The sequence below is a fragment of the Cupressus sempervirens genome, chromosome 7 (assembly GCF_028749045.1).
Source record: "Cupressus sempervirens isolate cs-2001-9-10 chromosome 7, ASM2874904v1, whole genome shotgun sequence".
NCBI lineage: Eukaryota > Viridiplantae > Streptophyta > Pinopsida > Cupressales > Cupressaceae > Cupressus > Cupressus sempervirens.
This window is the reverse complement of record NC_143124.1, coordinates 769,030,071-769,047,681: the sequence shown is the minus strand read 5'-3', so window position 1 is coordinate 769,047,681 and position 17,611 is coordinate 769,030,071.

Sequence of the window (17,611 nt, the reverse complement as noted above, 5' to 3'; positions counted from 1 at the left end):
AGCATGGCCATTCTAAGTCCAAGAATAAGCAGAGATTAAAATCTCATGGTAAGTCTAAGGTGATCTATTGGAATTGTGGCAAACTCAGACATTTCCAAAAGGACTGGAGAGAGGAAAATAAAAGAAGAAGAAACAAGATTCTAATTCTAAGTCCAAGAAGGAAGATGGAGATGCTTTCATCATAGCCTTGGCCACTCATGTAGGTGAAAATGCATGGTTGATAGACTCAGGTGCATCTTTTTACATGACTCCTAATAGAAATTGGTTTAGTAAGTATGAAAAGTTTGATTGTGGTAAGGTGTATTTGGGTGATAACTTAGTTTTTGATATTGTTGTTCGTGGAAGTATTCATGTGAAATTTTCAAATGATAGAATTAGAAGATTTGATGGTTTCTTGCATATTCTAGGACTAGCAAGGAATTCATTATCTGTTATTGAACTAATAGATGCGGGTGTGCGTGTACAATTTTCTAAAGCAGATGTGAAAATGGTGAGAGGTGTTATGGTAATAGCAAAAGAAAGTAGATTGGGTACATTGTACTAGCTTGATGCATGCACGGTTGAGTGCAATAGTAATTTTGATAAGATTGTAAAGAGGACTACTTTGTTGGAGAAGCAAAGGGTTTCTCTTTCAATAGATGGTCATGGTTTCTAGGTACCCAAGGGTGCTCTATCTACTGAATCAAAGTTACCTGCAGGAAAGGCTATGTTATGGCACCAAAGACTCGAGCACATAAGTGAGAAAGGTCTACGAACCTTAAAGAATAATAACCTTTTTGATGGGTTGAATGACTGTAATCTTGATTTTGATTTTTGTGAGCTTTGTATCTATGGTAAACAAAACTACATTCAATTTTACTCAAGTTCTCATAAGTCCTCATGTATTTTGGATTTAATCCATTCAGATGTATTTGGTCCAGTTGATGTTTCTTCTATTGGTAGATTATTTTTTTATGTTTCTTTTATTCATGATTTCAGTAGAAGAACATAGGTTTATTTTCTTAGAAGTAAAGTTGATGTTTTTAGTTGTTTCAAAGAGTTTAAAGCAATGGTTGAGTTGTAGACTGGGAAGAAGATAAAGCATTTGAGAACTGATAATGGTGGTGAATATTGCTCCAATTATTTTGACACATTTTGTAAATATTGTGGTATTAAAAGAGAGAAGACAACTCCATATTCTCCATAGCAAAATGGAGTTGCAAAAAGAATGAAGAAGACCTTTATGGAGAGGGCTAGAAGTATCCTAAGTGGAGCTAGACTAGGACAAAAGTTTTGGGCCGAATCTATAGCCACTGCCTGCTACCTAATAAATAGGTCTCCTACATTAGTTCTAGTTGATAAGATGCCAATGGAAGTGTGGTTAGGCCATAAGCCTTCACTTAGACATCTAAGAGTTTTTGGTTGTAACACATATGCTCATGTGCCAAAGGAGAAGCAGACAAAATTGGGTAACAAAGCTGTCAAATGTATCTTCATCAAATATAGTTATGGTGTGAAAGGATACAAGCTTTGAGATTCTATTGCATAAAATGTATTTTAATCGAAAAGTCTTATTTTTATTAGAGAATCTAAGTCTTCTTTTATTATAGTGTAGCCAGAATAGATAAAAGAAAAGAAAGATGTGATTCAACCTCCTGCTACACCTGAGAAAGTTGAATCGAAGCCCTTAGAAACACAAGTTGTTGAAGAGAGCTCTATGAGTTCTGAATCATTAGAGGAAGAGGGAGAATGTGATCATGAACCTGAACCTAAACTTGAACTAGATCTTGTTTGAAGATCAAGTGGATAGAGGAAAGCACCAAAAAAGGTATGGATATTCTCCTAATGATTGGAGGTGTATATTTTCTGTGAATGCTAATATTGATGGACCGAAATCTATAGAAGAGTCTCTTGGTATGAATAATTCAGAGTTGTTGAAGATAACCATGGAAGAAGAGATGGAAGCTCTTAAGAGGAATGACACATGGGACCTTGTACCATTTCTTGAAGGATAGAAGCTTATTGGTTGTAAATGGGTGTTCAAAAAGAAGATGGGTTCAAATGGAAGGATTGAGAAGTATAAAGCACTTTTGGTTGCAAAAGGTTACTCCCAGGTTGCAGGAATTGATTATGGTGAAATTTTTCTCCTGTAGTAAAAATGACATCCATTCAATTTTTATTTTCTATTACAAAAGCTTATGATCTAGAAGTTGAGCACATGGATGTGAAGACAACTTTTCTTCATGGAGATTTGGAGGAAGAAATTTATATGACATAGCCATAGCACTTTGTGGTGAAAGGTAAAAGTCATTTGGTTTGTAAATTGAAGAAATCCTTGTATGGTCTAAAACAAAGTCCTATTCCATGTGGTACCAAAAATTTGATACATATGTATTGAGTTTGAGATTTTTGCTATCCATGCATGTACTAATAAATTTGGTACCAAATTGCAACGACAGTGCCGTTGCAAATTTTCTGTCACAACCTTGTCGTCATCGTAATTGCGACGGTCTACCATCACAATTACGACGACGACAAGGTTGTGATGGGAAAACTGCAATGGCACTGCCATTGCAATTTGGTACCAAATGTATTAGTTCCAAATTTGATCACTCTATATACTACAAGTTTGATGGTGATTATTTCTTGGTTATTGCCTTGTATGTTGATGACATGTTGTTTATTGGCAAAGTAAAAGATTTGATTGCAGAATTAAAATCTGAGCTCTCAACAAAGTTTGAGATGAAAGATCAAGGTACATTCTGGGAATGGAGATTATAAGAGAGACAAAATAGAAAACTTTGGCTAGGTTAGAGTAAGTATGTTGGTACTATTCTAAGAAGATTCAATATGCAGGATTCTAGACCATTGAGTGTTCCTATTACTATGGGAACAAAGCTTTCTAGCTTACAGTTTCCAACATCCCCATTGGAAATGGAAGAGATGAGTTGAGTACCATATCAGAGTGTTGTTGGAATTTTGATGTATGCTATGGTTTTTACAAGACTAGACATTGCTAAAGCAATGGGAGTACTTTCCCATTATATCTCTAATCCAAGAAGAGCACATTGGGATGCAATAAAAAGAGTTTTCAAATACTTGCACGGTACCTCAGGTTACTCTATATGTTTTCATTGAACAGGAAATGAGCATTCCCTAGATATTCGAGGCTATGTAGATTTAGACTAGGCCGATGATGTTGATAGTAGAAGATCCACCAGTGCATATGTATTTACATTATTTGGTGGTGCAATCAGTTGGATGAGCAAGTGACAAGTTGTGTTCACTTTGTCCACTACAAAGGCAAAGTATATGGTAGCTAATCATGCCTGCAAGGAAGCTATCTAGCCAAAGAGACTATGTTCAGATATAAAATTCAAATAAGATACAACAACAATTTATAGTAACAGTCAGAGTGTAATCCGTCTAGCGAAAAACCTGACTTTTCATGCCAGGACCAAGCACATTGATGTAGAATATCATTTCGTGAGAGATATGGTTGAGGACGGCAAGGTGAAGTTGGAAAAGGTGGAGACTTCGGTGAATGTTGATGATGCATTAACTAAGTCCATGAGCATAGAGAAGTTTAGATGGTGTTTCCACTCTATGGGCCTCTTGGCCCTTAGCATAGCAATTAAGTCCATGACACTTTGGATCCCCTGACTCTTGTAAGGTGTTCGACAAGTGGGAGAATGTTGAGAATTGTGTCTCAACCTTGCACTCTTTTCTCAAAAAACTCTAGAACTTTTTAAGAAGATTATAGAATTTGTTTGTGGTAGTTTTCCACATGTTTATGAGTTGGAAAAAGGTGTATGAGTTGTTAAAAATGTGTCTAGTCTCTAGAACAATGTAGAGGGGCTATTTTTAGGATGTAAACAACTCATTATATGACTTTTATGGGGGTCTAAACTAGAGGACAAATTATGGATGAAAATGGTATTCTTGGAGTTACAAATTACAAGTGGGTAACATGTGGCATGGTTGTTTTGCCCATGGTTTTGGCCCACGGTTTTGTAAAACTACAAATGTTTCCAAGTGAAAAATAACTATTAAAGGAGGGCTTGGGGAGGGGTTTGAATCATTGAATTCAGTTTACAAAATTGGTGCTAGAAGGAGTCTCTCTAAATTTGAGTTCGAGTTCAAGTTGTGGTGATGCGCTCCTATAAGAACTTGCATTGCAAGTGTATTATAATCTTCCAGATTTGAGAATACATTGTGTGAGTTTTGGAGGGTGGGATTTTCCTCCCAGAAGGGTTTCCCCATGGTAATCATTTTGTTATATGTTCATTTTTATTTTGATTATGTTATTATTCATTTCTTGAGATCTTTGCAATAGTTAGTTGAATTTGCATAATCATCATCTCAGAGATTCATGTAGGAAGTGATTTGGTGCACCTTTTCTTCCTTACAAGGAGAAGGAAATATGGGATGAATTGGTAGAAGGTGGTCTCACTCCTAATATGGAGAAGATGAAAATGGAAAACCTAGAAGTCACAGATTTATTCTTCAAAAAATGGAACAATGGTGAGGTCAATCTAGGAGGTAGGAGATTGCAACTATGGAAGCTTTTCTTCCGAGATTGTAAGTATTATGAAATGGCTATTAAGAAATTCCCCAAAGAAATAGATGGTTAGATGATTAAAGGGGAGGGTGGTATTTATGTCATTGCTTCTATTAAGTTTCTTTGGAGGCAAGTTCTTCCTGTAGTTATGGAATATATATTGCTTGATGGGGGTATGATAGGGCCCATACTTACCACTTTGTGCTTTTAAACCACTTTAGACCTATAAAGAAGGGTGTATAAATTCCTTTTTATCTGTTGTGTTCTTTGTTGCATAATATAAATACTTTGAGGTCTAATCCCAACTAACCCATCATGAATGAGGGTTTGATGAGGATGCTATAAAGTTATGTTAAAAAATATCTCCATGGTCCAATTTCAAAGAAAATGGTGGAAAACAACAACAAAAAAGCCAAGTTTTAGGGGAAATGGGGAAAGGGGGAAAGGTAAAAAGATTTTATGAGAATTAGGATTGGACTCCCCTGGTACCAACAAAAGGATGGAGGCTAAGGTTAATTATGATGAACTTGTCTCTTAAAATAAAGAAGATGGTGTTTCTAAAGAAGAGAAATTTGACATTGATGGGCACAGGAAAGTAGAGATGGAAACAAATAACTTAGAAGAAGTAGAAAATCTTGAGTTTGTGGCAAGGCTTTTTGAAGGTGGCAATGTCTCGGGTCCCCTCCCTCTTTGTGAGTATCATCTGCATACAACGCAAATTAACTTTGGTTGTCCCAAAATTGTGCAGAAATAGTAAATTTTATATAATAACTTGTTACCCATGAATAGAATAATAATGTACTTCTAATACTTTTAACTCTTTTGCTTCTTGTTTCTGTATCTTTAATTCTTAAATTGTTATGATGTATGTTTGATGATATGATTTCTTCTTTTATTCCTTATGTGTCTATATATGCTATTATATATTTACTGGTATTATGTCAAGGTGTTGACTATAGGATGCACTACTATCAAGAAGAAAACAAATTAAATTAATTACCCTTTTCCTAGTTAGGTGCAAATTTTTAAAAAGAGAAAAACAGGAAGATTTAAATAATTTAAAAACAAAAAAGATTTAGAAGTTGAGAGGTTGCAAGGGAAGAGGGAGAAATAATGGCACTAAATGGGGAAATCATCCCATTTGTTTTTTTAATAATAAAAATCAGCAAATAGAGGATGAAGAGGCGAGTGTTATAGTGGTAGAACAATAAATTGAATTACAAGAATACAACAAGTAGAAAGGAAATAATCCTTCATTTTTCTTGGGCTTTGCAAAAAGGCAATAAAAGTAATATTTAATTACAAAAAAATAAGAGGAAAAATTATATTGTGAGTTGTGAAAGTAATAAAATTAGGAAGATTTCAATAAACTTGTATAGTCTGACAAATGAATTTGTATTCTTTTTCGTTACACATTATTAAAATACATTTTCAAGTAAAGTGTTGTTATTTGACCAATGTATATTATGAATAAAACTCGCATTGTTGTTCATTGTTTTAGAATATATTTTTTTAAACTGTCGAGACTACACCCAATCTTAGGACTCGTTCCTTATTTATTTGTTTTGTGCTATAGCATGTTAAAAATAATTATGAAAATGATTTTTTTAAAATAACCACCTCTATATTCTTAAAATACATCTTTAGATTATCCTAACAAAAAGGAAGTATAATTTGTTACTGTTTGTCACACAAATATGAAGAGTCAAAATGTTAGGAGAATCTCGTGCAAAACCTATTTGTTTGTAATAGAAAATTGATTTTACTCTGTGGCTAGAACTGTATGAAAATGTTGCCAGCATACTTGTGAAGTGATTTTTTATTGCCATCTTAACAATTCATTTAATCTTTGAAACATCAATTTCAAAATCATTATCCATGTTTAATATGATTAGGAGAATCTAGATACAACAATGAGTAATCTTACCACAGAAAAAATAAGTAACAAATTTAATAATGTAAAATTGATATGATGTATGAAAATCTATTATTATTTTTGAATTTAATTGTGTGAGAATCATTTGATCATATTCTTTAATGATTGTTCACATTGAGATCGTGGATCTTGTATGATTCAAAATGTCCATGCTAAATTTTTTGCGAGCAAATTTTTGAAATGTACAACACAAAAAATCTATCGACTAATTGTTGCACTTACAAAAGCAAGCAACTGGTGGTTAAAATAGATAGAACGCCTCTCGCCTAATAATCTTTTTGAAATAGTATCATAAAGTTCTCTGTCATTGTATACCCTTGTGCTTTTTGAGCTCATTTGACAATCACTGACAAATAACGAGTTCTTTTGAAAGGGATACTTGAAAGGGTTTCTTATGCATGTGCCATGATTGCATTGACTAGTATCATTGGACGAGGTGTAAGAAAAAGATGACGATGATCATCATCTAGATAGCTCCATGAAATAAGTCTTATCCAGTAGAAATATTTTGTTTGAGCAATGAGACTAAAGGAACAATGTCAATAGTTCTCACCAAAGATGTTAAACTATAGTATGCCTAGTCTAGCTATCGTTTACTCTCCTAATCTCCAACATATAAATATTATCAGATGGTGTAAATATCAACTCTCCTTTGAAGACCATTCAAAGTTGAAATTTGTGTGAAATGGTTGTCCCATGGTAGAGCAAGATTCCCACCTCAAAATTGAAATAATTGTTTGACCACATAAAGTCCTTCAACTTATATTTTAAATGTCAATTTAAAATTAATAGTTGGCAGGAGATGCGGATTCAAACTTAACTATTGCGGTGATAGTGACTGTAGATTGAAAATTGACTGTTGCAGTGACAATGACTTGAGAGAGTTAAAAGAGAATCACAATGGAAAAAAAAGGTAGACAGCCAAAAAAATGAGATGATGAGTTGGATAGTACAGAATAGTTGTCAAGCCCACGATCCACCCAACAAGTCAAACATTAGCATGTGATCTTTAAGTCGGGCTGAACAACATCAATTAGAGATGAGTGAAATGGAGGAAAGTAATCATTGAACTGGAGAGGATGGAATCAAATCATAACCATGAAGCTCAACACATAAAATGAAAATATTAAGGAATACAATCATAGCCACTCTTAAACATCACACATTAAGGGAAGAATTAAGCTTGGAAAAAAGCCAACTTTGACTATTTAACTTTTTTGGTCTAGGAATTAAGCTTAGTGTGTGATGTTTAAGCCTAATCATTGAATTGGAGAGGAGGGAATCCAATTATAACCATGAAGTTCAACACATTCAATGCAAATATTAAGAAATACAATCACGACCACTCTTAAACATCACACATTAAGGGAAGAATTAAGATTGGAAAAAAAAGTTAGCTTTGACTATTTAACATTTTTGGCCTAGGAATTAAGCTTAGTGTGTGATGTTTAAGCCATTCCAGTTCACTGCGTATGACATATATTCTTAAATTTGCATATCAGGAGAGTAGACACTCACCATCGGCAAAAGTGGTAGAATCCTCAAGATTATTGTAAAGAATATGCAGCATGAATATTTTAAAAATCAATCTTCTACTGATCATGAAAGGATAAATATGTTATACCAACTCAGAGATCTTACATTTCACAATATGGCCTCACATAGTTCGCAATATCATAAGAAAGTTATAGAATTTACCAAAGGAACACAACAAAGATGGGGGAGGGTTAAAAAAAGACCAAAGAATAATAAAAAAACTAGTAGAATATGGAGAAGTCTAAGAAAAGTATCGCATATCTACCTCTCTACAAATACATGTTTCAAAACAAACACATGAGATTGACATTAAAAGAAAAACACCTAAGATAACTCTCATACGGATTCTCTACCACCATTTTGCATAAAGATATTTATAATATTGATCTAGTTGATTGAAACTATTTTATTCATGAAATTAGTTCATATAGACTCTTGAAAGATCATTTAGTTCAGGCCAACGATTACCGCAGAGTGTCAAACTATGAAAATCATGAAAATATTGATCATGTTAAAGGATTGTATAAAGATACAATTTAGACACCATTAATGGAAACTACCAATAATAACAATAAATTAATATTGATATTCATAATATGCAAAGAAGTATTAGTCTAAACCAACTAATCACTTGTTAAGGAGATTAACTAGCAAACCATAGACTAATGAAAGTAGTATATGAAAGGCTTAGATGGACTTGTAACTGTAGGCTGACCCAACATGACTTTAAATAACCTTTGGAAGTGAATCCAACTATTACAAGTTACAAAAAATGGAAAAATGATCTTACTTAAAATTGATCATCGATCATTTGCAATCCACTTTGAAAGGAGATAATAGTTGGAATTTTGATGCCAAAATATCAAAGCATTCATAGTCACTCTCTTATTGCTTTTGATCCATATCTAAATCTATAGCAAAGGTCTTATCATAAGAAATGTAGGGTATGGAAAATTAATAATTTGCCACCTAGTTAATTAACATCCATGATAATAGGGACTAAACTCCTTAGATGGGTACATGAAACCCTTAGGAATAATAGACAATAAATAATGATAATAGACATTCACGGAGAAGGAAGAAACATATGCAAAGGATTTATTGGCATGACAATATTTCCATCGAAGAATACAACATAAGAAGGGGAAAAATATAGTAAAGGACATAATCCAAGTAATTGAGAGGGAATGTACGAAAGGACACCAACATGAATATACATCACCCATATTATTGGAAGCGTGTCCTTATAATTACAAACCAAGGAAAAATAGTATGAAAGGGAAAACAATCAAAGAGACACGACCCATAAAGTGATAATGTGGTAATGCCAATGCCACCATGGCAATCAATGGAGACATATAGTAACATTTCTATAAAATATGCTCCTTGGCATAATCACATTCAAGTGGATATAAGGGACCAACATAAGAAAAACAATTTTAAAAAGTGCATATAATTGAGCCACTAGTATATGTGATCAAACTATTAGACGTGACGCAGAAGGGGTGTTAAGTAACCATTGGACCCTACACATGTCAAGGTAAATTAAGAATCATCAATAATAAAGAGTTATAGGGGCACCTTTGAGATTTCAAAACTTATCTATTTGAAGACTCTCAAGAGGGTAAAGTGGTGTGAATTTCAAATCATTACAAATTATAAATTGTATTAAAGAATTTACAAATTAGACTCTTGTTGGGATAAGGTGACTCAGCCTTACCAAGATTTATTGCTTTATTTGTGCTTTCTTGGAAAGTTGCTAAATGAAGCTGGATTCTTCCACAAGAAAAGATTTGGAGTAGAAAAATAGAAAGCTTCTATTTTTTGGTGATTTATTCTCTTATGGTTTGTTTTTGTGCAAGGGTTGAGCATAAGGAAGTTTCCAAAATAATTTGTAGACGCGTTGAATGTAGACACTTTAGAAACTGTTTCCTCTTGCATGAGAACTCTATAAGTACAAGCATTGTTGTAGAGAATAAAAGAGAGAGATGAGAAGTTATTTGCATAGGGTTATGCTGCCAAATTTTCTCTAGAATGGAGCAAGATGTAAATCTCCATGTGAAGGCTGAAAATGTATTGTAACTTGTTGTTGAATAATACATTAGCTTGATAGTTCAAAGGGTGGGGTTTTTACCTGGAAAGGTTTTCCCCATGTATATCTATGTTTTCTATATCTAGTCTCATTCTTCTAGTTTCATGATTGTAGAATAATAATATGTATGTCATAGTGCTTCTGAAATTTATTTAGATCAGTAAATTGGAATTACTTTCCTTTAATGTTTTAATTTTGGGAAATCAACTATGTTTGTTTCTGCTTTTATGGCATAGTAGTATGCACTTGTATTTGCTTATTAGGAGTTGTTCAATGAATTATTGGATACAAGATGTGCATACTAATCTCAGATGAATTTTTAGGGTGCTCTCATTTCCCTTCAATTGGTATCAGAGCTCAATTATGTGAATTGCATGTTTCTTGCATGTGAAGATTCACAATATTTTTGGTTTTGGGTATTTCTTCTATCAATATTTCTTACTCTTGAAGAGCTTGAAGAAGTTTTATTTGAATAAATTGACTAATAATTAGTCCTTTGATGAGTGGAAGTCTTGCTGTTGATTTATTCTTTCAGGAGAAAGCAAACATTTCTTGAAAGATGGTGAAGACAAAGAAAATAGAGTTGGTCATGTTGAAATGACATTGATTTGGAGCTCTTGGTTTATAGTAGAATAACTCTTGATGCATGGGTATTTGAAGGTGTCCCTTTTGTTACCTAGAATGCATAGAGGCTATGGATTTGATCATTGGTTGATTTAGAAGCTTTTGGATAGCCTGTCTCTCTTAGATGCATGTATTAATAGTGGTTGTGCGATTGGTCTACAAGTGGGCCTGGAGTTCCAGTACTATGTTTTCCTCTTGGATGCTTATACATGCATGGCTTAGATTCTTCTTCATTGGATTTGAGGGGTTTATAGATTTTCCTAAAAAATCTATGGTGATGTTCATCTATGATAATCCATTATTTTGGGTTTAGTTGTTTTGTATTTTATTCAGACTTTGAGTCTTTCAGATGAGAAGTGAGTGTAGATGTGCATGGTATTCTTAAACACAATGTTTTTGTAGGTTTTTCATGCTGAAATTAAAACTTGTAGTTTTTTCTAGATCTACAAAAGAACTATTTTCTAGACTTTTGTTCCTTTAGAGTGGTATCGGATGAGATAGTTGTAGTTCTATATGCATGCATTCTTTGTGCATGGTGAGAGGAGGTGTTTTTCTTTCTCTGCATGGTGATGTTGGTACATGACCAGTCACTCAACATTTATGTGTTGATGCTTTGTTGGATTCCTAGACTGTGGTGCTTGATTTGGACATAATTGGCAAATTAGATTTGTGCTTGATCTGGTGTTTGAGTCATGTTGTCTACATGATTATTGTATTTGATCTCATTTGCATATGTCACTAATGTGATAGTGGGTTTGAATGTTGCAATGATTGGATCTACAAGTTATGCAGTCAGGTGGGTAGGCCACCCATTTAATTGCAATGGGATAACTTGGATGTGGACTATCTATATCCACCAGATTTGATTCAGTGTTGGTGCAAACTTGTTAGCTAGCCTTGTTTGTGGTCACTTGTGCATTTGTGTGGTTGCTTTGAGATGAGAGGATGGATGATATTTGATTACTTGGATAGTTAGTTATGGATTCCTAAAGCATGGTGGATTTCCTTAGTGTGGAGATCTTGGTTTCACCCAGTGTGATGTGTGGGCCTAGATGATTTTTCAAATTTGGAGGATGGTGTATCATATGCTTGGAGAGCTTGGTATCACACTTACGTGGGAGCTTCAGTGGTGGCTATATTTTTCCATCATATGGTGATGGATGATCTTCTTTAGTGTTGTAGATGTTGGAGGATGCTTTAGATCATGTTGTTTCAGAAGGGTCTTTCACATTTGTTGGTTCACTAGTTGGAGATGGTATGTTCATGTGATTGGAGATGTTGACATCTTTATGATTCAAGGGGTCCTTGGTAGAGATGTTGTTTATGCTTTTATTTGATATGTTATCACGGTGGCTTTTATGTCATAGTTCTCCCTTTATTACTAGTTTAGAGTTGTGACATGATACAATTTTTTGATATGATCACATGAAGCATGTTATCTCTTTGGAGGAGATGGTTTAGATCATGACATCATGTTTATGTTCCTAATTCCATAGTTAGAACTTTGACATTGATCTTGGTTTAGTTTCTTGGTATTGAGTACTTTGATCATTTGCTTGATACTTCATGATGGTGCTATGTTGCAGTGCAATTTTGCATGGAGTGATTGATTATAGGTGCTTTTGGATACTTGGAGATTTAGGTGAGGCTAGAGTTCTCTTGAGATGAGAGACATGTTGTTGAGATGTATACTCTTGATGAGATTTCAACAAAAAGTTTGAGGAGCCTATACCTTTGTTGGACGTGAGCTCAATAGAGATCTATGAGGAGATTGTTCTTGGATAAGTCACAGGGTGACTTGCATATCTTGGAAGAGCATTCTCATTCCCCACTCTTGGTCTACTTAGTAGTTTATCACTTGAGAGGTATTGCCCAATGTTACTTTCAGGTGCTTTATCTTTTCTTTCATATTCATGGATCTTGAGTTGCAGTTAGATGGTTCTGGAGGATTCATTATGAGAGATTGATAACATGATTATCTCTTTGAGGTGTATTTTCATTTATGATGACAATAGGAGATGGTAGTGGGCTGATTTCCTAAAATGGGAATGGAATTGTTTGATCTTCTTTAAGAGGCTTACATCCATGTAGATTCATGATATCATGTTATGTTTGATCTCTTGAGGTTGAACAATTTTGGATGTTGTGGCTTTTCTCTTGGGGTTGTGAAGGAGATCATGCTTAGCATAATTGACATTTAGAAATGTTTGTAGAAGAACATTCTACATGCTTATGTTTTGCAGTTTATTTCTTTGGTCTTGGTTAACTTCTTGGATGTTTTAGTCCACATAACATTATTTTTGAGATCTATTGGAGCTATGGTGGTCACTATTCTATGGTCATTTGTTATCATGTGTACTTCATTATTTGTTGGTAATGACAAGGTGGTTCCTTTATCTCTTTTCTTTGTTGGATGTGGAGAACATGGGAGAGTTGTGGAGACTGGACAAGAGAGATGTTTCTTGTAGTGTTTTTGCTATAGGATTTGCATATCTATGTGGATGGTCCTTGGTACTACATGGTTACACTTTCTTTGTGTTTTTATTAGTAGACTCAATATGCTTTTGATTTTTTATATTTGACATTACCCATGCAGTGGAAGTTCTTGTATGTGTTTGGTCTTCATCAACTAGTTTGCACATAGAACTTGAGGTTATAGTTTATGGGTTGGTTATGTTGCTGGCATGAGTTTTCTAGTGTTGGATACTTTTGACTACCATAAACTTTCATTAATGCTTTAGATCTACAGTATACACCTAAGTGGAAAGAAGAAACCTAAAGGTTAAGAGTGACAATGAACAAAAATAGGGAAACATTGTATATATTCCTAGAGACATATACCTAGTTCATCTAATTTCCAAAAGGTAGAAGATGCTTATATGGTAACTTCAAGATGCATCTCCTTGAACAAAAATCAAGGCATGCCAATAACCTAAATAATAGGATTTAGAAAATTTGGAAGGTTTTGAATTTAAGTAGATTGGTGGAAACCTTTGGATCTTCGACTAAATAAATTGCAAGAACCAAGAATGTTAGCCTCTACTTTGCCTCTGTCCCATTGGTTGAAATTGAAACAAATGCCACAAATTACTGAGAACACCATTATATTTCCAAAGCATGTATAATTTCTACAAGTGGACAAAAGATATTTTTGAACTAAAGCCAATTCATGTTCTAATTTATGCTACCATCTGTACTGAATTGTGTAGAATTTCAGCAATGTAGGTGGGGATATAAAAACATCACATACATTAAATTAATTGTAGCCGGGTATGCAACAACAAAAATTCCTCTAGAAGTTATTTGGATTGACATTGATTATATGGATGACTTCAAGGATTTCACTCTGGATCCCATGATTTTCCCTGAGAAAGAAATTAGAAAGTTTATTGAACATATCCATGTGAATGGATAGAAATATGTTCTCATAGTTGATCCCAGTACTGATGAATTTTTCTTTTCATCATGAACTAACCCAATGCTTTGGTGAAACCGTACTACTTGATTATGTATTTAATTGTATGATACAATGTGATTATGACTAGGAATTCACCATAAGATAAACTAAACAACACTAGATGCATCCAGGGAGTGTTTTTAATTTCTAGTCTCTGAGATGATAAAAGCAATAGTACAAAGGGACTTCTAGAATAACAGGAAGGAACAAGAGAATTATTAGACTCTTGAAAATGTATTTTGTAACATGTATATTTATATACCCATATGAATGAAATAGAATTTAGCTACATGGTAATAGCATTCATGCAATTCACTCAACATGTCCAATATTAGTTGTAGATAAAACATACAAGACTTTTCAAAGAGGTACAAGAGAGGACATTTTTGTAAAACAAGAAGGTGTTCCTTACCTTGCACAAGTATGCCTAGGACCAGTCTACTTTCCAAATTTTCTAAACCCCAAGACACAACCCTTCTAGATGAAAGAAATCTCAGATTTTCACAGTAAAATTCCATTTGATGGCCTTTGACTTGATATGAATGAGGTTTCCAACTTTTGTAGTGGAATTACATGTTCCTTGCCAAAATCTGGGAATTGCCTAAGAAAAGACTCACATATAGAATGTTGTCTAGCATGCAATGATGTCAATGTCACAAAATGGTATGACACTCCTTTCAAAATCAACAATTCTGGAATTTGTTGGGATAAGATGACTCAGCCTTACCACGATTTATAGCTTTATTTGTGTTTTCTTGGAAAAGTTGCTAAATGAAGTTGGATTCTTCCACATGAAAAATCTTGGAATAGAAAAACAAAAAGCTTTTACTTTTTGGTAATTTATTCTCTTATACTTTTTTCTTATGCAAGGGTTGTATATAAGGAAGTTTCTAAAACTATTTGCTCTTGTATGAAAACTCTATAAGTACAAAGAAATATTGTAGAGAATGGAGAGAGAGATGAGAAGTTATTTTCATAGGGTTATGCTGCCAAATTTTTTCTAGAATGGAGCAAGATGTAAATCTCCATGTGAAGGCTAAAAATGTATTGTAACTTGTTGCTGAATAATACATTAGCTTGATGGTTTGGAGGGTGGGGTTTTTACCTAGAAAGGTTTCCCCACGTATATTCGTATTCTCTATTCTTTCTCATTCTTCTAGTCTTATGATTGTAGAATAATAATATGTATGTCATAATGCTACTGAAATTTATATAGATTGGTAAATTGCAATCACTTTCCTTTAAGGTTTTAATTGTGGGAAATCAACTATGTCTGTTTTTGCTTTTATGACATAGTAGTATACACTTGTATTTGCTTATTAGAAGTTGTCCAACGAACTACTATATACAAGATGTGCATATTGATCTTAGATGACTTTCTGGGGTGATCTCATTTCCTTTCAATTGGTATCAGAGCTCAATTTTGTGAATAACATGTTGCTTGCATGTGAGGATTCATAGAGTTTCTGGTTTTGGGTATTTCTTCTATTAAGATTTCTTAGCTTATAGAGCTTGAAGAAGTTTGTTTTGAAGAAATTGATTGATAATTAATCCTTTTATGAGTGGAAGTCTTGCAATTGATTTATTCTTTTAGGAGATAGTAGACATTTCTTGAAGGATGGTGAAGATAGAGAAAATAGAGTTGGTCATGTTGAAATGACATTGATCTGGAGCTCTTGGTTGACAGTAGAATAACTCTTGATGCATGGGTATTTGAAGATGTCTCTTTGTTACCTAGAATGTATAGAGGCTATGGAGTTGATCATTGGATGATCTGGAAGCTTTTGGATAGCCTATCTCTCTCAGATGCATGTACTAGTAGTGGTTGTGGGATTGGTCTACAAGTGGGCCTAGAGTTCCGATACCATGTTCTCCTCTTAGATGTTTAGACATGCATGGCTTGGATTCTTGTTTGTTGGATCTAAGGGGTTTATATATTTTCCTTTAAAAAATATATGGTGATGTTCATCTATGATAATCCATTATTTTGGGTTCATTTGTTTGACATTTTATTCAGACTTTGAGTCTTCTAGATGAGAAGTGGGTATGGATGTGCACGGGTGTTCTTAAACACAATGTTTTTGTAGATTTTGCATGCTGAAATAAAAACTTGTAGTTTTTTGTGGATATACTAAAGAGCTATTTTCTTGACTCTTGTTCCTTTAGAGTGGTACCAGATGAGATAGTTGTAGTTCTACATGCATGTATTCTTTCTGCATGGTGAGAGGACATGTTTTTCTTTCTCTGTATGGAGATGTTGGTATGTGATTGGATTCTTGGACTATGGTGCTTGATGTGGGCATAATTGGCAAATCAAATTTGTGCTTGATCTGCTGTTTGAGTCATGTTGTCTACATGATTATTCTATTTGAGCTCATTTGCATATGCCACTAATGATGTGATAGTGGGTTTGCATATTGCAATGATTGGATCTACAAGTCATGCAGTCAGGTGGGTAGGCCACCCATTTAATTGTAGTGGGATAACTTGGATGTGGACTATCTATATCCACCAGATTTGATTCAATGTTGGTGCAAATTTGTTAGCTAGCCTTGTTTGTGGTCACTTATGCATTTGTATGGTTGCTTTGAGATGAGAGGATGGATGATATTTGAGTACTTGGATAGTCAGTTATGGAGTCCTAAAGCATGGTGAATTCTCTTAGTGTGGAGATCTTGGTTTCGCCCAGTGCGATGTGTGGGCCTAGATGATTTTCAAATTTGGAGGATGGTGTGTCATATGCTTGGAGAGATTTGTATCATGCTTCAGTGGGAGCTTTAGCAATGGCTATATTTTTCCATCATATGGTGATGGATGATCTTCTTCAGTGTTGCAGATGTTGGAGGATTCCTTAGATCTTGTTGTTGCAGAAGGTTCTTTGACATTTGTTGGTTCACTAGTTGGAGGTGGTATCTTCATGTGATTTGAGATGTTGACATCTTTAGGATTGAAGGGGTCCTTGGTAGAGATGTTGTTTATGCTTTTATTTGATATGTTATCATGGTGGCTTTTATGTCATGGTTCTATCTTTATTACTAGTTTAGAGTTGTGACATGATACAATTATTTGATATAATCACATGAAGCATGTTATCTCTTTGGAGGAGATGGTTTAGATCATGATGTCATGTTTATGTTCCTAATTCCATAGTTGGAGATTTGACATTGATCTTGTTTTAGTTTCTTGGTATTTAGTACTTTGATCATGTGCTTGATACTTCATGATAGTGCTATGTTGCAGTGGAGTTTTGCATGGAGTGATTGATTATAGGTGCTTGTGGATACTTGGAGACTTAGGTGAGGCTAGAGTTCTCTTGAGATGAGAGACATATTGTTGAGATGTATACTCTTGATGAGATTTCAACAGAAAGTTTGAGGAGCCTACACCTTTGTTGGATATGAGTTCAATAAAGAACTATGAGGAGAT